Below are 482 nucleotides of genomic sequence, written 5' to 3'. Positions count from 1 at the left end.
AGCAGAGCTGTTTGAAGAGAGCGTTAGAATGAGGCGTCTCGTTCGGCGGTACGACAGCCATGTGCACTGGCGACCGTTATCCATTATGTGAACGAAGCGCGGGCGTTCTGGATTTCTCAAATACTGGAAGTCAGCTTTTGGCCCTATTAGGTAGACTTGCACAAGATGGCTGACTTTACGCTGAAGACGGCATTCAGACGTCATTAGGCTTGCGAATAGCGACGATGTATTAAAGAGGAGCTGTCGGCTAGGATAACGACACGGGCTCTAACAAATCTGCTTTAACTCTACTTCTAGGGTGTAGTTCGCCTTCACATGTGATCCAAAGAAGATGTATGGGTAAGCGTACTAGCAGAATTTTGCATGTTCTCTATCAGGATTGTATCGGGGCATGAATATTTCATTAGCGTCGCCTTATTTAACCACAAGCACTGCAAATATTTTCCTGCTAAGACTCGGACACCAATGAATGGTTTTGTTTA

Source organism: Dermacentor variabilis, chromosome 7 (genome assembly GCF_050947875.1).
Source record: "Dermacentor variabilis isolate Ectoservices chromosome 7, ASM5094787v1, whole genome shotgun sequence".
NCBI lineage: Eukaryota > Metazoa > Arthropoda > Arachnida > Ixodida > Ixodidae > Dermacentor > Dermacentor variabilis.
Note: the sequence above shows the minus strand (reverse complement) of the source record.